Source organism: Somniosus microcephalus, chromosome 10 (genome assembly GCF_052327205.1).
Source record: "Somniosus microcephalus isolate GS21.2 chromosome 10, FLI_Smic_1.0, whole genome shotgun sequence".
NCBI classification, from domain to species: domain Eukaryota; kingdom Metazoa; phylum Chordata; class Chondrichthyes; order Squaliformes; family Somniosidae; genus Somniosus; species Somniosus microcephalus.
The window spans coordinates 216,245,574-216,266,625 of record NC_140996.1 but is presented as its reverse complement, the minus strand read 5'-3'; positions in this window follow the sequence as shown (position 1 = coordinate 216,266,625).

Genomic DNA, 21,052 nt, shown 5'->3' with positions numbered 1-21,052 from the left:
GATTCCAGCATTTTCCCAATGACAGATGTTCGGCTAACTGGCCCATAGTTTCCTGCTTTCTGTCTCGCTCCTTTCTTAAATAGGGGCGTTACATTTGCAGTTTTCCAATCCTCTGGGACCTTTACAGAATCAAGGGAATTTTGGAAGAGTACAACCAATGCATCCACTATCTCTGCAGCCACTTCTTTTAAGACCCTAGGATGCAGGTCATCAGGTCCAGGGGACTTTTCAGCCTTTAGACCCATACGTTTGCCTAGTACTTTTTCTCTAGTGATAGTGATTGTTTTAAGTTCCTCCCTCCCTTTTGGCGCTTGATTATCTACTGTTACTGGGATGCTTTTAGTGTCTTCTACCGTGAAGACAGATACAAAATATTTGTTCAAATTGCCATTTCCTTGTTTCCCATTATTAATTCCCCAGTCTCATCCTCTAAGGGACCAATGTTTACTTTAACTACTCTCTTCCTTTTTATATATTTGGAGAAGCTCTTACTGTCTGTTTTTATATTTCTTGCTCGTTTACTCTCATAATCTATTTTCTCCCTCTTTTTTTTAGTCGACCTTTGCTGGTTTTTTTAAATTGCCCAATTACCACCCCATCAGTCTACTCTCAATCATCAGCAAATTGATGGATGGTGTCATCAACAGTGCTATCAAGCAGCACTTAATCACCAATAACCTGCTCACTGATGCCCAGTTTGGGTTCCGCCAGGACCACTCGGCTCCAGACCTCATTACAGCCTTGGTCCAAACATGGACAAAAGAGCTGAATTCCAGAGGTGAGGTGAGAGTGACTGCCCTTGACATCAAGGCAGCATTTGATCAAGTGTGGCATCAAGGAGCCCTAGTAAAACTGAAGTCAATGGGAATCGGGGGGGAATCTCTCCACTGGCTGGAGTCATACCGAGCACAAAGGAAGATGGTTGTGGTTGTTGGAAGTCAATCCTCAGCCCCGGGACATCGCTGCAGGAGTTCCTCAGGGCAGTGTCCTAGGCAAAACCATCTTCAGCTGCTTCATCAATGACCTTCCCTCCATCATAAGGTCAGAAATGTGAATGTTTGCTGATGACTGCACAGTGTTCAGTGCCATTCGCAACTCCTCAGATAATGAAGCAATCCATGCCCACATGCAGCAAGCCCTGGACAACATTAAGGTTTGGGCTGATAAGTGGCAGGTAACATTCATGCCACACAAGTGCCAGGCAATGACTATCTCCAACAAGCGAGCGTCTAACCACCGCCGATCTCTGAATCCCCCACCATCAATAATCTGGGGGTCACCATTGACCAGAAACTTAACTGGACCAGCTACATAAATACTGTGGCAACAAGAGCTGGGTATTCTGCGGCGAATGTCTCACCTCTTGACTCCCCAAAGCCTTTCCACCATCTACAAGGCGCAAGTCAGGAGTGTGATGGAATACTTTCCACTTGCCTGGATGAGTGCAGCTCCAACAACACTCAAGAAGCTCAACACCATCCAGGACAAAGCAGCCCACTTGATTGGCACCTCATCCACCACATTAAACAGTCACTCCCTCCACCACCAGCGTACCGTGGCTGCAGTGTGTACCATCTACAAATGGCACTGCAGCAACTCACCAAGGCTTCTGCAACAGCACCTCCCAAACCCACGACCTCTGCCACCTAAAAGAACAAGGGCAGCAGGCGCATGGGAACACCACCAGCTCCAAGTTCCCCTCCAAGTCACACACCATCCTGACTTGGAAATACATCACTTTTCCTTCATTGCCGTTTGGTCAAAATCCTGAAACTCCCTCCCTAACAGCACTGTGGGAGTACCTTCACCACAAGGACTGCAGTGGTTCAAGAAGGCAGCTCACCACCACCTTCTCAAGGGCAATTAGGGATGGGCAATAAATGCTGGCCTTGCCAGCAACACCCACATCCCATGAACAAATTTTTAAAAAAATGGGCCTAGCAGCAAGTACCAAGTATGCAAGAAACCAAATACGACATGTTGACACACTCCTAGAAAGTGGTTGCTTGGGTGGCACACACCTAATCTCACGTTCCTCTCTTCAACAAGTGTTGAACTTTTGCGCATTTGCTCTATGGACATGGTAGAATGCATTCACTCTGTTTGTTACATCCTGCTATGTCTAATACACAGGTGCTCTTTTAGGAAGATTCACCTCAGCCCCAGAAATTAACACTTTTATCATTGCTATCTACTCTAGAAGGACCTCCAGGCTGTCTTCAGTAAAGGAGGCAGTTTTTAAAGCTCCTCCAGCCATCTTCTTTGAACAGCAATCAACCTCCTTCTGAAAAGGGTCGTCCTCACTTTATATGTGGCAACCCTTTAAGAACTGCTGCACTTTGTTCCTTGCTCCAAATCTGCTGAGAAGATAAAGAATACATATTAGGTAAATGATTTGACCCGACAGAATCTGGTGAGTCAGGCTTCCCTCTATCACCACGAAGACAGTTTTAATCTGATCAGAGAATTAGCTCTATAGAGCGGCATAGAGTGATTGAATGCTGTTTTACCAGCAGGGAGGGAAATAAAGTTGGAAGAAGAGTCAACACCTGTTGCGTTGATGTCAAAATCTAGTGCAAATTTCATAGCATCACTGGCAGAAGTCTGAGAGTTTGTCACTTGCTCACCCAATGCAGCGTGGCACAAGACCCCAGTGATAGACATGGGACAAAATACCTCAAAGTAAGGAACAAGAACCACTTTTACACTTGGCACTAGTTTAATTTGGACAGTCAGGGTGTGATGCACACACGCCGGCTCCCCACACTTATGTTGTTGAAACCAGCTCCCTTCTCCCCAGAGCAGATGTTTAGCCCCAAATCATTGGGGGAGAAATTCAGTTGGTTGCGCCACCCGTTAGCGCCTTAAGAGGGCGATAAGTGGGGCGCGAGCCAGCTAGCGCCCGGGCACGGCGATACCTGCGCCTCTCGCGAAATTGAGCAGACATTTAGCAGTGGCACTAAACCGCAACGCCCGCTCAGTTGCGCACGCAGATCCTGACGTAATTTCAGAGTGCAACGCCCTTGGGGCGCCCTGGACCGGAAATTCAGTGGCGTCCCCCTCCTCTCTGCCTGCCGCTCCCAACGACAGGTTGACTGGAATGGTTCCCAGTCGCTGTGGGGCTGGGGGGGGGGGTGCTATTTAAAGGGGGCTCTTCCTGGCTTCTTTGTGGTAGCCATTTTTGGCCCATTCCTTCTGAGAGAGAGAGAGAGATTTGCAGAGAGACAAAGGGAGAGAGATTTCTGCATTGAGTCAGCGCTCGCTGAGGCACTTTTGGCTTCTGACCAGAACTGTGTAGTTGCTTTGCTTTTTCACTGGCATAACTTTGAGTGGCCACATACTATGGGGGCTGCAATTGATGGGAACGTCGGGCTTCTCCATTACATTGAGCGGGCACAGAGGTGCAGAGAGAGTGTGCCAATCATGGCCAGACGGAGGAGGGCCAACAGGCGTTGGTACAGGAGACCTTACCCTCCCAGGGTTTTCTGCCAACAGTTCTCATACATCAATATGTCTGAGGAGCAGTGTTTGCGAAGGCTGCGATTCAGCAAGGAGGTGGTCACTGAGCTCTGCCACCTGCTTCAGCCAGATCTGCAGCCTCAACTGAGGAGCAGGACGTCTCTGTCGGTGGCAGTGAAGGTAACAGTGGCTCTCAACTTCTATGCCACCGGCTCCTTTCAATCTGCTACTGGGGACATTGCCAATATCTCCCAGTTCGCGGTGCATTGCTGCATCCGTCAAGTCACAAATGCCCTCTTTAAAAGGAGACGACAGTACATCTCCTACCCCATGACCCCGGACAAGCAGCAAGAGCGCGCAATGGGCTTTGCAAGAATAGCGGGCTTCCCCATGGTCCAGGGCACCATTCACTGCACGCATGTGGCTTTGCGGGCGCCACAAGAGAGTGCCGAGGATTTCCGCAACCGAAAGGGGTTCCATTCGTTGAACGTCCAGTTGGTCTGTGACCACAGACAGCTGATACTTGCTGTCAATGCCCGCTTTCCAGGCAGCAGCCACGACGCCTTCATCCTGCGCCAGACTTCTGTGGCAGACCTTTTCGAGGCCCTGGCTCACCCAGGAGGCAGGCTTCTTGGGTACAAGGGCTATCCTCTGTGCACCTGGCTGATGACCCCGCTCCGTTCGCCCAGCACCCCTGCTGAAGAATGATACAATGAGAGCCATCAAGCTACCAGGAACATCGTTGAGCACACAATCGGCGTGCTCAAGCAACGGTTCTGCTGTCTGGACCATTCCGCAGGAGCCCTTCAGTACTCACCTGAGCGAGTCTCCCACTTCGTTGTTGTGTGCTGCATGCTGCATAACCTGGCAATCCTCAGGACTCAGCCAATGCCACCAGACATTGGAGCACCAGCAGAGGAGGAGGAGCAGGAGGAGGAGTAGGAGGAGCAGCAGCATCAAGATGGGAGGTAGGCACAAAGTGCAAGGGCCATCCGTCAGCGGCTTATAGCAAGTCGCTTCTAGGCCCTCTCTGAGGGAATGGCTTCTGCCATTCAAAGAACATGAATGGAACCGTGCCGCAACCCCTAAGCCGGTCAAGGCAACAATTAGTTCAAAGAGCAAACATGCACATTCTGAATAAAGACACTTCTTTATTTAACAAACTGTGTGCCCTTCCCGCATGACAAAGTAATAGAGAGAAACCCCCCAAAAAAACAGTCACATAACTGGCTCTCACAACCTGGAGACAATGACCAAAACAGTAACAAAAATATGACCACGATCCTCGGCCTTCAATAAAACAATGAACAACATTTTGCCACACCTCCTACTTTTTGCCCTTCGAGGGTGAACTGCTTCGCTTGCGAGATTCGCCCCTTCCCACCCTGCAGCTCCTCCGCAATGGGACCCCAGTGGCTGCAGCAGGGCTGGGGGAAGGCTGCTGAGTGTCAGAAACTGAGACTGCAGATGCCCTTGAGGGACGGCCTGGACCAGCTATGGGCCTGGAGGGCACGGCTGCTGACTGCTCCAACTCTGCATGGGCGGCACCAGTCTGTCCTACAGGTGGTGGCAGCTGCAGTGGAGAAGTGACAATGCTGGCAGCAGGAATGCTGTCATCCTGAGAGAGGACAGCAACTCCCTGTTCGGCCGACACACTGGCACTCCCACGGGGCAGCACTGCAGCATGCGGAGCAATCTGCTGAAGCACAGATTGCTGGCCTGCTGCGGCGCAGTGAGGGCCCCGGTGAATCCTACCCGATCCAGCGAGGGTGGCAGCAGTCAGTGCTCGTGTGGCCTCAATCTGCGTCTGCATGAGACCAGCCACTGACTGCATTGCAGCACTAAGCAATTGCGTGGCAGCCGTCTGTGCTGCGCCGACGTTCTGGACAATCCTTGCCTGTGCTGCGCCAAAGTCCTGGAGAGTCCTTGCCTGTGCTGCGCCGAAGTCCTGGACACTCCTTGCCAATTACTCAATGGAATCTGGCATCCTTGCCACTGCAGCCATGAGCTCAGTGTACCTGTGCTCCGCCTGGGCGCTCATTTCAGCGAGGAGCCGCACCTCTTCTGCGCTCACTGTAGCAGGGCTCGAGGCCAGACTCTCCCTCCGGGGAGAAGGCCACCGAGCTTCCCTACCCCCCTCGCGTTGCTGCAGCCTGCTGAGCCCCAGAGCTTCACCCTCCTCAGACCATTCCCCCCTGCTCCCCTCCAGGGAAGACGTGTCCCCATTATGGCCATGGGCTGCCTCGGCTGAGGGTGGCACTGATGGTCCGGCTTCCTCCTCGTCGACGCCTTCAGAATCACTCACAGTGGCAGCTTGAGGGCCCGCCTCCTCACCTGGCGAACCAGCATCTGAAAGCAGGGAGGTACAAGAGTGGCTTTAGCGTGAGGACAGGGTGGCAGCGAGGGAGGCATGAGTGCTGCAATGTACTGATTTGGCTCGAAAGTGGCAAAGGATGCTGGTGTGAGGAACAAGTGGAAGGAGAGAGGTCAAAAAGGTGATGACCTTACCATTGCTGTCCATAACGGGGTCGGCATCTCCACTGGCGACGGGGCCAATCATCCGGCCTGCCATAATCCGTTGGACTCACTGCTGCAGATCGGTCAGGGCTTGAAGGTGATGCCGGCGTCCCCCGGTCCATTGCTGCTGCCTCCTGTTATGCACCAGCTTGCCCTGCAAGAGAAAGGATGGGCTCTGAGTACAGTGTGAAGCCCTGATCTTGGCTGCACTGCCTCCCATGGTCGAATAGCCCTTACAGTGTGAAGCCCTGATCTTGGCTGCACTGCCTCCCATGGTAGAATAGCCCTTACAGTGTGAAGCCCTGATCTTGGCTGCGCTGCCTCCCATGGTCGAATAGCCCTTACAGTGTGTAAAGTGCTGAATGTGCATGTGAGTTTCCTGAAAGGGCCATAGGTGTTGGATGAGGGCTGGGCACTGGGGCTTTCAGGACCCTTTGGCCATAAAGTGAGGTCGACATGCAGGGATGAAGAGGATTCTGAAAAGGGCACTCACCCTGACGACCTGAGTGAGGTCGTTGAACTTCTTCCTGCATTGTACAGGGGTCCTAGGCACCATGCTGCTGGAGGTCACTCTGTGAGCCACCTCCCTCCAAGCTTTTCGATAGTCGCTGGGCAGCGGCCTCCTGCCACTGTACGGGTACAGGAGAGATCGCCTGCTCTCCACCGCGCCAACCAGAACCTCCAAGGCCCCCTTGCTGAACCGCTGTGCTTGCTCCCTGGCCCTCTCCATGGTCCTTGGCTTAAGAATGTGGCAACAGGTCTGTCCAGGCCGAGATTCAGGGCTCCGATGCGCAGGGTGTGGCTGCAATTCAAGATCGACCCTCCCCTTTAAGAGCTGACCGGCGCCAGCGTGTCTGTGTGCAATCGTTAACTGGCCGCACCTGCGCTGCGCCCGCCCTCGGAGGTAGCGCCTCACTCCTCCGGCTTAGCACCTTAAGACAGTCGTGCAGTGCCTGTTTTAGCGCTCCAAGCACCTCCTGGGGCGAAGGAGGCCAATTTACCAGTAGGTGACGATAATTTGCGCCGGGCGCAAAATTTCACGTCCGGCCGATACTTACACCCCAAATGGGGCGATACCAAATTTCTCCCCCAATTGTGTCTTTTATTCTGCTATTGGGATGAGAAGCCGGTTTTAGCAATGTAAACACGGGGAGCGAGCGCAAAGACTTTGTCCTCCTGCAATCTGAACTAAACAGGCAGAAAATACGTGTAATTGGCAAATTAATTTCAGTGTAGATAAGTGTGAGGTGTTATATTTTGGTAGGAAGCATAAGAAGTCCACACACTGCCTGGATAATAAGAGCCTAAAAGGGATCTAGGGGTACAGATACACAAATCACTAAAAGTAGTGATGCAGGTTAATAAGGCCATTAAAAAAAAGCAAACCAACCACTAGGGTTCATTTCTAGAGGGATAGCACTGAAAAGCAGAGACATTGGGCTTGATTTTAACTCAGCCGTCAGGCAGACTTTGAGGCGTGTGGGGGGTTAAAATTGCAAAACCTGGGGGTCGGGACCCCCCCGCCTGGTTCCTGACACCTAGCCATTTTAACCCAGGCGTGTCTGATGGTCCCGAATCAGTCCCGCCTGGCGTGAGCACTATTGGCTTGCTGACTATCAGCTGCAGGTCAACCATTAAAGAGGATATTTGATCAGTCATCATTTGCAGGTGGCAGGACTTTGTTGTCTCAGGCCTGGGGCAACTTTTACCAGGCTTAACCACACCTGTGGAAGGTTGGAGCCTTACACTTCTCCAGTGTGACCTCCTGCGAAACCCCTCTCGCCACCCTCACTCAGCGCTTCCTCAACTGAGGCATCTACCAGAAGCATGGGAGGCCATTTTTTCCTTCCCTTCTTGGCATTAGAGGACCTCCAGCCCCATTCGCGAAATGACACACGCCACAACTGCAGAAGTTGCCATCAGAATTTTTATGCAAAACAAACAACTGATGGCATTTTTACAGAATACACAACATTTCACCCAAGTGACTACCCTTGTGACTATTTGTGCTTTATTTTCCTCTTACGTGTGCTCCTACATAGTGGTTCCCCTGTGGCTTCAGCAGATGTGGAGGCCCCTTGCTCACTTTCCTGCTGCTCCTGTCTCGACACCTTTGGCGGGCGTCCTCTGGGGTGGCGAGCCTCTGAGGGCTCATCAGCAGTCTGCAGCTCCTGCGGCTGTGCAGGGGTTGAGACCTCTATCTCCGTTGGGTGTGGACGCTGGCAGGGCTCTGACTGAGGGCTCTGCAGTGGCATGGAAGTGTGAGCGCTTGGAGAGGAGCCCCCAATTCCTTGAGGTCTGCCACCAACCTCCCTCTCATGGGTCAGGTCCCCCTCAGTGCCTGCAAGTGGCTTGAGCGTACCTTGCTGCACATCAGGGGGCCATGGGGACCCGTATCTGCAATGGCAGTCCTACTCAGAAGGACTTCCATGAAGGTCTGGTTTCTCTGTTCAATAGATGCCCATCGCTCCTCAAGAGATGTCATTCTATTCTGAACACTCACCATGTTTTCCATACCCTGGCGACTAACCTCCTCCATGGCCGTAGCCCTCCTCTCCACTATCGTAGCCCTCCTCTCCTCTACCATAGCCATCCTCTCCTCTATGGTAGCCAGCCTTACCATGGAGGCAGCAATCATTTCCACGTAGGTAGCCATCCTTTCCGTGTTGATGCGTTCATCCGCCACTGACTCCACAAAGGCTCTGCTCATGTTTGCTATGGACTCCTCCATTCGCTCCACACTCGCAGCGACCCTGGAGACAAAACCTGCCAGAGACTCCTGCATCTGTGCATGGAGTTCCCTCACCTCTGATCTTACGGATGGACCCAGAGGCAGAGGGTCAACATGCAGCTGAGCCAAGCTGGCAGAGTCCTGCGCCCTCTGACGAGGACTCTCCACTGCTGTCCCTGTCTCCACAATCTGCTGATGTCCACTTGTGAGTTGTGATACACAAGATGACAACTCTACCCTATGTCCCGAAGGTCCCACCGAGGTGTGATTGTCTGCGCTGGTGCTGGGTGCGCTTATTTCTGCTGACGCTGCGCCCTCAGAGGTTGCAGATTCCTCTGAGGAGTCTGGCATCTCAGGCTCTTCCTCCTGCGCACTGGGGACGGGGGCTCTCGATGTGATGCCAAGGTTACATGCACATTGCATTTTGCAGATGACCTTAAGTCCAAATGATATAGCTTCAGAATCATTATCAGCGACTCATGCAATGCCAATGAGAGAGATGAAAAACTATTCTGTCACCAGCTTGCAGGGATGCATCTGTCTGTCCTTCCCCAACTTCCGCATCTCTGTCAGCCCCGACAATCTCCAGGACAGCTTCCTCCCAGGGGGTGAGCTGGGCTAATGAGGGTGGCCCTCCTCCTGTCCTGGCTCGCTCTCTCCTGTTGTGAGCTCTCTTTTCCTGCAATGAGGGAGACAAGTGGAGGTTGAGTGAGAATGAAGGAGTGAGTGCAGAGATTGCATAGCATAGATACTTAGAAGGATACAAAGGTGGAGTGAGGTTGCAAGACCAAGGGCCCTCCCTGTGTGTTGTCAGTTGTGTTCAAAGCATCAGAGTGAGAGGGAATGTGAGGGCTGCATGGTGGAATAGTTATGTGAATGTGAGCATAGAGAGAGAGGGAATGGGTAAGGGTACATGGATGTCAGTGTCAAGTGGGATGTGGAGGAAGAGATTGCTAAAGCTGAGTGCTGGTGAGGAAAGGCAATGGGGATCAGATTGAGGGTGATGGAAACTCCATATTTACTTTTCCAGTGCGATGAAGGTCATGGAATCTTTTACTGCACTGCATCCAGGTGCGCTGTGTGAGCCCCAAGGAGTTGACTTCACCAGCCACCTGTAGCCACACAGCCTTGGTCTGACTGGGAGGCCTCTTCCTCCCTGAAGAAGGGAACAGGACCTCCCTGTGGGCCCTCGCACCATCCAGCAATGCCTGGAGTGAAGCCTGATCAAATTTGGGGGCAGCTCTTGCCCTCCCGCTGGCCGTTGCTCCTGTAGGCTCCTGTGCTATCTCAATGGTGAAGTTTGGAAGCCTGCAGAAGAAGCAAGGCTTGCTGTGTGCCTTAAAGGCAGCAGCAATGATGACGTCATATTCTGCGACTTTCTGACTGGAAATACTCAATTGCCAAGGCTTCCCACACATTGGAAATCAATTGGCCAATTGAGTTAAAATTGCATCAATCTCACAGACCCATTTAGATTCGTGTGGGAAACACTAAATTCGGGGAACCCGCCAATTCCCTGCACCTGAGTTAAAATCGACCCCGTTATGTTCAACCTGTATCGAACCTTGGTTAGGCCACACTTAGAGTACTTTGTACAGTTCTGGTCTCCATATTATAAAAAGGATATAGAGGCACTGGAAAAGGTGCAAAAATGATTTACATACCAGAACTGAGAGGATATAATTATCAGGAAAGACTGGGCAGGCTGGGGCTCTTTTCTCTGGGAAAGAGGAGTGACCTGATAGAGGTCTTTACAATGATATTGGAGATTGATAGTGTCAACGTAGAAAAAAAATTCCACTTGGGGGAGCTACCTAAACACATGGGGGAGGAAAGAAAGATATGCCGATAAGGTTAGATGAAGAAAGGTGGGAGGAAAGAAAGAATTACTTGCATTTATATAGCACCTTATATGACCTCCGGACTTCCCAAAGTGTCTTGCAGCCATTGAAGTACTTTTGAAGTGTATAGTCACTGTTGTAATGTAGGAAACACGGCAGCCAATTGCGCACAGCAAGCTCCCACAAACAGCAACGTGATAATGACCAGATAATCACATTTTTTTTTAGTGATGTTGGTTGAGGGATATCAAAATAAGCTCTCTTCTCGGAGCTCCGACATGGCAAGAGAGCCCCAGGGGGGCAGAGGAAACTCTTCAAGGACACCCTCAAAGCCTCCTTGAAAAATGCAACATCCCCACCGACACCTGGAAATCCCTGGCCCAAGACCACACAAAGTGGAGGAGAAGCATCGGGAAGGCACCGAACATCTCGAGTCTCTTTGCCAGGAGCAAGCGGAAGCCAAGCGCAAGGAACGCATGTCAACCCAAGCACCCCACCCACCCGCCCCTTCAGCCACTGTCTGCCCCACCTGTGACAGAGACTGTAGGTCCCGCATTGGACTCATCAGTCACCTGAGAACTCATTTTTAATGTGGAAGCAAGTCATCCTCGGTTCTGAGGGACTGCCTAAGAAGAAGAGAAGAAGATTGGCCAGGACACCGGAGAGGACTCCCCTGCTTTTCTTTGAAATAGTGCCATGGGGTCTTTTACGTCCACTTGAGAGAGCAGACAGAGGCTCGGTTTAACATCTCATCTGAATGACGGCACCTCTCTCAGTGCGGCACTCCCTCAGTACTGCACTGCAGTGTCAGCCTGGATTGTGTGCTCAAGTCTCTGGAGTGGGACTTGATCCCACAACCTTCTGACTCAGAGGCAAAAGTGCTACCCACTGAGCCACAGCTGACAGGTGGCTCATATGGAGAATAAACAGTAGCATGGACCAGTTGAAACAAATGGCCTGTTTCTGTACTGTAAATTCCATGTAAAATGCAAAAGTGCCTAAAGGCAATTCTCTGTGGTAGGTCTAGGAAAAGTCCAATGGCAGTTCCTGTATGGTGGCAGAATATCTTAAGAAATTAGTCAACATGCTGGGAGAAATCATTATTTCTCTGTGTGCCAGCAAAACAATCATAGAATCATAGAATCTTACAGCACAGATGGAGGCCATTCAGCCCATCATGCCTGGGCCAGTTCCTCAAAAGAGCTAGCCAATTAGTTCCACTCCTCCTGCTCTTCCCACATAGTCCTTCAAATTTTTCCTTTTCCGCGACCTCTACCACTTAGAAGGACAAGGGCAGCAGACGCATGGGAACATCACCACCTACAAGTTCCCCTCCAAGCCACACACCATCCTGACTTGGACCTGTATCGCCGTTCCTTCACTGTCGCTGGGCCAAAATCCTGGAACTCCCTTCCTAACAGCATTGTGGGTGTACCTACACCATATGGACTGCAGTGGTTCAAGAAGGCGGCTCACCACCATCTTCTCAAGGGCAATTAGGGATGGGCACTAAATGCAGGCCTAGCCAGCCAGCGATGCCCACATCCCATCAATGAATTTAAAAAAAAGTATATATCTGTAAGTTTCATGGAACAGTTTGACCCCAGCACAAGGGCATGAAATGGTTAAACTTCGAGGCACAGAAAAGGTGCCAGTTATCAAAGTCTGCAGTTCTTGGAGAACACATTGACACTGGACAATGAAAGCATTGGCTCATGATTAACTCTGATAAGGACATTGACATTGAACTGTGAGGCCTTGAATCATGATTGGTTTCAATGGGAAAAATTAACATCTGGACAATGCTCTGAGTTTAACTGAAACAATGGGTGTCACGATCGATTTCCTGACATGAATGGAAGATACACAAGTCCCGAGCAGACAATCAGCCAACCGCCCATCAACAATAATAGAAATCACATTGAATATGTGTTACAGAGAGTGGGAGAGGAGATAAGGAGTTATCTTCGATCTGACAGCTCCGAATACCTCCGGTGATTGAATTACAGGTTGACGAGGTGTGAATGTCGGAGAGTTCAGCAAACCGACAACCGAAACTAGTTGGGGGAGGACCAGCATGGGGTCAGGTGACTAATAGAACTATAAGAAGGAGCGACATTGACTTGTGGACACTCCTGCAGTCAGGCGAAGAAGGACGGGGGACCGGTCACCTCCAGATCCAGGGCCTACAATCAACATCGGTGACGACCAGCCGCATGGGTGATTGTAAGTTTCATCCAAATCTGAGGGGTTTTTGTCTTTGGTTTTAATGGGTTGAGCCTAAACCTTTGTACGATAGCAAAATACTGCAGATGCTGGAAATCCGAAATAACAACAGAAAATGCTGGAAAAACTCAGCAGGCCAGGCAACATCCGTGGAAAGAAATTAGAGTCGACGTTTTGGGTCTAACCCTTTTTCAAAAACCTTTGTATCGTGTATGTTTTGTTCCTGTAAATCCAGAGTCCAGTTCCCTTGTGCCTTGCAAGAATCCTTGGACACCTTACAGATCCAATTCCCCAATCAGTAACCACAATTCAAATGTAGGAGCCAGACGGCAGCGGTAGACACATCAAAGCCTACAGCTCGGTCAAGACCCAGGGAGGGCTCAATCGACTTTTTTGTGTTATCGTCATTTTTGTCCCAATAAGGTCTTCACGATTATGGTCTAGTGCACGGCAGACGTCGTCCTCCTACGTTACCCTGAGTTAGTCAGACCAGTATAAGCATGCTCGGGGTTAAATGATAAGAGAAGTGGAAACACTGTTGGTGTGAGTGATGTAAAGGAACATTGCAACTCTGAACTATTGAATGCATCTATAAGTGATTGAACAAAATCAGATCGAAAGTTCGAAGGGTACACTTGTCCGTTTCATGTACTTGTAATAACCAGATAAATCAATGCAGTTAAGAAAAAATAAAATCTGCAATAAAAATTGGAACTATCTGTGGTTTGCTGAATGACACAAAGTAGAACTGGCTGGTTAGAAGAATGATATAGTTACTGGGCTGAAACAGTTCCCCATCAGCTGGTACATTTCACCTCGTGTGTGGGAGATCACAAAATGTAAATGAATTTACGCGCGCTTAATAAATAAAAGTTATCTTGAACAAGGGCTTCAATCCATGCCAGTGGAAAATGTTTGACAGCGCCGACTATACCATGAATGGGCGTTTTACTTTACCGACCGCGGGTTTGCATTTGATGACCCAGTTAATGGTGTTTCTGGATGGTGTTGGTTGCTGGCAGATTACTGAGGGGAAAAAAAGAGTAATCGTATTGTCAATTAAGCTCCAATGCAAGCAAGGTCAGATATTTTATCATTCTGACGCTTCAGATTACTCATTGTCTGCGATGACTCAGAGGTTTGTCTGCGGTTCTGAAGCCAGCATTTAGTTCTTGTCTCCTGAAATTATCTGATGCATCATGTAAATTCTGAATTGCGTGTGTAGAGGTTAAACATTGTGCCCCCCTCCCCCCCGCAGTATTTCATTCTTTCCCGTCTGGAGCGGTGGAACCGTGCTGGAGCATGTTTCCTGCATGCAGCAACGTGTGAAACAGCCTGAAAACAGCCGCTCCCACACCTCAATCTTTAGGTTAGCCAACGTCCACCGCTGGCAGACGTGCTGTTGTTCGTCCTAAGGTGAAAGCTGGGACCGCTGCTTCACTATATGGGGACCTGCCCATCCCTACACCCCCCTGCACTGAACCCACCGACTGCCAAATGGCTTCATTGCAACAGTGGCTGTTTATCGTGGTGTACACACACACACACACACACAAGCTTTCCATCAGAGTAAGTCGCTACAGAACGAAGCGATTATTTTGGCTCAATGCTTAAAAATAAAATTATATCAACTCAACATCAGTTAATGAGGCACGGAAACAAGACTTGGTGGTTTATGTATATAATTATATCATTGATTCACTGAAGCCTTTGGGCCCATGAGCTAGTCTCCTGATAATTACTTGGTGGTTTACACTGGTAAACCGCTGAGCCCCGATATATATCCTCTGCAAAAAGCAGTTGAAGGGGACATTTTCTCTTGTCCATCAAAATGCAATAGGGCAAAAGAAAGCACGAAATGTGCATTTAATGAAGGGTTTTGATACAGTAGATAGGGAGAAACTGTTTCCACTGGGTTGGTAGCCAGAGGACACAGATGTAAGGTAATTGGCAAAAGAACCAGAGGGGAAGATGAGAATATTTTTACCCAGCGATTTTTTATGATCTGGAATGCACTGCCTGAAAGGGTGGTAGAAACAGATTCAATAGTAACTTTCAAAAGGGAGATGGATATATACTTAAAGAAAACATTTGCAAGGCTACTGGGAAAGAGCAGGTGGAGTGGGACTAATTGGAAAGTGGGGAATTATAGACCGGTAAGCCTGACATCAGTCGTGGGGAAGATGCTGGAGTCCATTATAAAAGATGTAATAGCAGAGGACTTGGAAAACAGTGACAGGATCAAACAAAGTCAACATGGATGTAAAAAAGGTAAATCATGCTTGACTAATCTACTGGAATTTTTTGAGGATGTAACTGGTAGAATAGATAAGGGAGAACCGGTGGATGTGGTGTATTTGGACTTTCAGAAGGCTTTCGATAAGGTCCCGCATAAGAGATTAGCGTGCAAAGTTAAAGCACATGGGATTGGGGGTAAGGTACTGACTTGGATAGAGAACTGGTTGGCAGACAGGAAGCAAAGAGTTGGAATAAACGGGTCTTTTTCCGAGTGGCAGGCAGTGACTAGTGGGGTACCGCAGAGATCAGTGGCATTCTCTACCACAGAAGGCAGTTGAGGCCAATTCATTAAATATATTCAAGAAGGAGTTGGATATATTTCTCAAGGCTAAAGGGATCAAGGGGTATGGTGAGAAAGCATGGACCGGGTACTGAATTTGGATGATCAGCCATGATCTCATTAAATGGTGGAACAGGCTCGAGGGGCCGAATGGCCTACTCCTGCTCCTATCTTCTATGTTTCTATGTATGTTTCAAAGAGCTGGCACAGGCATGATGGGCCGAATAGCCTCCTTCTATGATGTAAATGCCTTTGTTACCTCTAGACTTGACTATTCTAACGCACTCCTGGCTGGCCTCCCACATTCCACCATATGTAAACTTGAGGTCATCCAAAACTCAGGTGCCTGTGTCCTAACTCGCACCAAGTCCTGTTCGCCCATCACCCCTGTGCTCGCTGACCTACATTGGCTCCCGGTTAAGCAGCACCTCGATTTCAAAATTCTCATCCTTGTTTCCAATTCCCTCCAGGGCCTCGCCCCTCCCTATCTCTGTAATCGCCATCAGCCCCACAACCCTCCGAGATATCTGCGCTCCTCTAATTCTGCCCTCTTGAGCACCCCTGATTATAATCGCTCAGCCTTTGGTGGCTGTGCCTTCTGTTGCCTAGGCCCTAAGCTCTGGAATTCCCTGCCTAAACCTCTCCGCCTCGCTACCCCTCTTTCCTCCTTTTAAGACACTCCTTAAAACCTACCTCTTTGACCAAGCTTTTGGTCACCTGCCCTAATTTATCCTTATGTGGACCGGTGTCAAATTTTATGTCTTAAAATACTCCTGTGAAGCACCTTGGTTCATTTTATTATGTTAAAGGTGCTATATAAATATATAAGTTGATGTTATTGTAAGATTCTATGATTTCAAATTTACACACATACTGGCAATATATATTGGGCCAGTAATTCCGGTCCCAACGCGTGAGTACGGATGGGGTACTCACACGTGGGCCCGTTGGAAGTGTCGGATTTCAGCATGCACAGCGCATGCGCGGGAAACCGGCATTTCCTCCAAGGGGGTCAGAGGTTCAACGCGTGCGCGCAGGACTCTGCGCGCACGTGTTGAACTTCCTCCTTTTTGACAGGTTTGCCCGTGTGCAAGGGCCTGAACTTTTTACATGGCCCTGAAATTAGGATCGGGTGCTTGCCGCGCGTGCAAGCCCCCGATCTGCACTCACCCTGCGCGCTGACATCTGAAGCCTGGGCCTGCTTGCATTTCCTGTCACTGGCCCGGTTCAGATGTCCGCTCGATGTGCTTACCTGATCCAATGGCGTAGTTAGTGCGATGTGCCGGCTGGGATCAGGTGAGCACTGGGCAGCCAATCAGGGGAGGGGAAACTCATTCATGAGTTTGACAGAAAGAGCTGTCAAACTCATGAAAACTCCTGGCCCCAAAACACTACTTAAACCTGAAAGAAAATTTTAAAAAACATTGCACTACTTAAATGAACAAAGAACTGTGAAAAACTATTTTAAACAATAATTTTAAAATTTGAAGAAAATTTTTTTTTTTTAAATCGGGGCACGCGGCAAGCCCCCGAACCTAATTTCTGGCCCATATCCAAACTTCTACCACCCTTTGTGTGTAGAAGTGTTTCCTAATTTTACTGCTCACAGTACTCCAGGTGTGGTCTAACCAGGGCTTTGTATAGAGAGAAAACAAAGTGAATCAAGAAGAAACTTATAGATTGAAGGAAATATCGAAGAAGGTAAAGAGTTCAATCGTTTTGAAACCCTGGGGATTGAATGAAAGCAGGAGACAGAGCAATGAGTCTTGTCTTCAGAGTAAGGGCAATGCAGGGAGGAGGTAAAACAGAAAAGGTTGGTGTTTTAGCAACTTAGTAAATCAAGAATATTACAGACTTCTGCATGTCATTTTGCAATGAGTCATTAAACAGCATGAATGGTTCTTGTGAAGAACTAGCTAGTAAAAAGTAGGACATTCAGTTGGCACAGCAGCTGGATACCATATTACAACGGGCTTGCTGGTTTTATACCCAGAGGGGTTCAAAGCAGCAGTTGCCAATTTAGCTGTGGATCCCTCCCAGGACTCTCAGCATGTTACTGTTTTCTACTCCAATTCCAATTCCAATTCAAATGCTTTATTGGCATGAAAGTTTACAGAGAACCATATTGCCAAAGCTTACATAGCAAAAAGGTACAGTTTTCCAACATTCTGTAGGTGTCAATCGATTTGACATTTGTTGGGTACATACAATATTACTTTTAAACAATATTAATTTTAAACAGTCTTTGTACTTCATTTGGTACGTTCAATATTAATTTTAAACAGTCTTAATTTTAAACAGTCCTCAGGTTGTGACATGTTGTTACATATTTGGCCCCAAGGTATGGTCTGTCTCCTTCTCCTAGGACTAATCTCAATTTTGACAGATCATCCAATTCCTTGAAATCTGGGGTTGTTTGGCTTAGCTTGTTGAATAATATGTTTCTTGATGTGTTGAATTTTTTGCATTTTAGGAGGAAATGCATTTCTGTTTCAACCTCGCCGGCCAGACATTGATCGCATATTCTATTCTCTCTAGGCTGCCAGGATTTCTTGTATCTGCCTTTTTCAATTTCCAGTTGGTGGTCGCTTAGTCTGTACCTGGTGAGGGTCTGTCTCTGTTTTGTGTCTCTGATGGTCGTGAGGTAGTCTGCCAGTTTATATTCTCTGTTTAGGGCCCGGTAACATTCTAATCTGCTTTGGCTTTCGGTTATTTTGTTCCAATGTTCCAGGTAGGTTTCTTTGCATTTTTTAATGATTTGGTTCACTCGGATTGGTGTTTGGACGGCTGTGTTGGTCTGGGGCTGGTCAGGGTCCGGCTGAGTACTTAGTTTCAGTAGCAGCTGACTCAGGGGACTCTTTTCTGGGTTTAGTTCTTGGGTCTGAAAGGCTTTGAAATGAAGGGTGTCTGGGGAGCTAGATTTGAGGTGATTTAGGAAGTTTAGTGCTCGTTTTTGGATGTTTATTATCAGTGGGTATCTGCCTAGTTCGGCTCTGCATGCATTTGTTGGCGTTTTTCTTTGGGTGCGAAGGATGCTTCGGCAGAATTCTGCATGTAGGGCTTCTATTGTGTGTTTTTCCTATTTAGTGTAGCTTTGGTGATTTAGCGGGCCCCATACTTCACTACCGTACAGTGCAATGGGCAGGATTATGCTGTCAAATATTTTGAGCCAGATTTTGATTGGGATTTGGATGTTGTAGAATTTTCTTTTTATTGCATATAGGGCTCTTCGGGCTTTTTCTTTTAGTGCATTCACTGCTATGCTGAAGCTCCCTGATGCTGTAATAGTTAGACCAAGGTAGGTGTAGCTCATAGTGTGTCCTATAGTGGTATCACTGAGGGTAAACTGGTATTTGTTTTCCTGACATCTGGGCCTTTTTTGAAAAATCATGATGTTGGTTTTCTTTAGATTTACTGTTAGAGCCCAATTTTGGCAGTATTTGTCGAGTAGGTCTAGTTGTTGCTGTAATCCCTGTTCTGTGGGAGACAGCAGAACCAGGTCGTCCGCATAGAACAGGGATTTCACTTCTCCATCCAGGAGACGGAGACCTGGTGACTCACTTTGCTCCAGCATGTCTGCTAATTCATTTATGTATATGTTGAACAGGGTCGGGCTCAAATTGCAGCCCTGCCGGACGCCTCTTCTCTGGGTGAAGAAATCGATGCGTTTGTCTCCAATTTTGACCCCGCATTTGTTTTTCAGATACATTGATTTAATAAGGTCATAGACTTTGCCCCCTATTCCACACTGAAGAAGTTTATAATAGAGCCCTTCCTGCCATATAGAGTCAAAGGCTTTCTTGAAGTCGATGAAACAGGCGAATAATTTCCCATTTTTTGTTTGGTGTATATGTTTTTCAATGAGGGTGTGAAGGGTATAGATATGGTCGGCGGTGCGGTGTTTTGGAAGAAAGCCTATTTGGTTTTTACTCTTTGTGAAGCCAAGCACTGAATGTTTATTGAAATTGGATGTCTCTTTCTCACTGATCGTGGCATTTATGTGCGGCTGCAGTAACTGATTAAGCATTCTGAGAAGCCAAGAGAGTCAAAGCGATACTGCTAAGGTAGGACCAAGGTGCATTGGTGCAAAAATTATAACTGTAAATGTTGTAAAAGTTATTTTTAAAGACAGAATGAAATAAAGGCTTGACTGCAATAAAACTGAGTATCAGGCACTGTGTAATAACGGGCGCCCGATCTGATACCATCCGTGTTTCGTCACCACCCGGGACGACTTACTAGCCCAAAGTATTTTGAATTATAAGGGCATTGCATGTGCAAAACTTAAGACTAGTGAAATATATGTTCACAGATTAATTTATACCAAACCTTTGCTGATAACAATTCAGTTCAAAATGTAAGATTTCCAAATTTATCAACTATGATTGAAAGTGGAAAATAGCAAATCTGCCACATCGAGCAAGTGAAACTGTTCTTACTTAGAATGTTAGATTTTTTTAAAGAAATTGTTTTAATTTAATCTTTCGATGCAACAATCTGGTGTGCGCTTTATTTGCCTACAAGCTGGATATATTTGCAATTTTTATGTTTTGATATGACAGTCATTTTAAACCACACTGAGATTCTAGTTTTCATTCGCAGTCTGTCGAGTTGCAGGTGCCGTTTGCAAAAAAATCTAAAAATGACGCCTTTCCCAGAAAGATTGCTCGTGTTTCTTCTAAGGCAATTCAGTTAGATTTATTTATGATATTTAATAAAACTATTCGTAACATCGCTAATCTTTGGTTTGTCGCACCTTTAAATCGTTGAGGGGGTTTTGTTTAAATCAAAGAGTGGTGGGGTAGACCCCGGGAGATGTTCAATCATTTCATGATCGATCTCTGAATCATTCCAGCGTCAGTCTAGGAGCCACCTCTAAACGAGTTTAGAATATAAGTGTCCCCCTTCCCTATGATGATAGGACTCTGCTCTCATTTTGTCACCGCATCTGTGACTTTATCTTTCAGGAGCTTCTTTAGCTCTCTGTCGCCTTCCTTGTGAACATTGTGTCCTGCACCATTCTGCATCCTCCAGATTTGACCAGTGAGAATGTTCTGACGAAAGGTCATCGACCTGAAACGCTAACCCTCTTTCTCTCTCCACAGATGCTGCCTGACCTGCCGAGCATTTCCAGCATTTTCTGTTTATATTTCAGATTTCCAGCATCCGCGGTAGTTTTGCTTTTGACCAGTGAGATATGTAAATGATTCATGTCTAAATGTCGGTAGCTAGTCTGTTTAATTGTTTTCTTTCTGAATTTGTCATTTACATGTAACGCCTGGCTTCTTGAAATCTGTATCTGTTGCCGTTTAATTCCTGCAACATTCTTACAAATATTTTAAAAAATAACGTCAAAGATAGAGAGTAATCAATGAGATAGGCTTCTGATAAGAGGCACAAAACTGCACCCAGCGTGTGAACGAAGGGCTGATGGAAGGCGTAAATGGTGGTTTAAAAAAACTAAATGTTGACAACCTGAAATTTAAAAAACGGAAAATGCTGGAAATACACATGAGCTCTCTCAGTATTTTTTAAAAAGACAGGCTAACATTTTCAGCAGACTGCTCATGAGAGCTAGAAACGGAGACGTTTATAGGACTAAACACAACTGGGAAAGGGGAAGGGAGAGCGAACAACAGGCAAAAGTCAGAGTTAAACATGCTGATTCCTATCATAAAGTAACGGATTTAATAACATGTA